Genomic DNA, 501 nt, shown 5'->3' on the forward strand with positions numbered 1-501 from the left:
TTAGACCAAACGCACAAACACACAAAATCTGTTGATCAGCGGTCACGTGAACGTGTCAGCTGACCGGCTGTCAGCGGGCCTGCAGCCTCCGTGAGAGCGCCGCCTATTGTGCGGAGGACTAAAAAATAAAACATCTAAACAAGAGCAATCCGAGATTCCGACTCAAAATAACAGATATGTGATTCACATCGTGACCCGGACTTTACCTGGATCCGGATTCCACAACACAGAGCAATAACTGCATCCTGATCCAGAATCGTTCTACTGATCCAGATGTTGCAATGTGATATTTAACTCACAAGCTGAAACAGAACCGTATGGTTTGCTCTCTGTGTGCGTTTGTGTGTTTCTGTGTGTCTGTTTGTGTGTTTCTTGGCTCCTTTCGGTTTTTCACTGGGATTCTGACACTAGATTTTCGTCGGATAGCCGTCCAATAAGCCAGCTCTGGTCGTTGCAGTTGTTGCTCACTCCGCCCTCCAACAGGTGGCGGCAGTATTTGCA

This window comes from Thalassophryne amazonica, chromosome 22 (assembly GCF_902500255.1).
Source record: "Thalassophryne amazonica chromosome 22, fThaAma1.1, whole genome shotgun sequence".
Lineage (NCBI taxonomy): Eukaryota > Metazoa > Chordata > Actinopteri > Batrachoidiformes > Batrachoididae > Thalassophryne > Thalassophryne amazonica.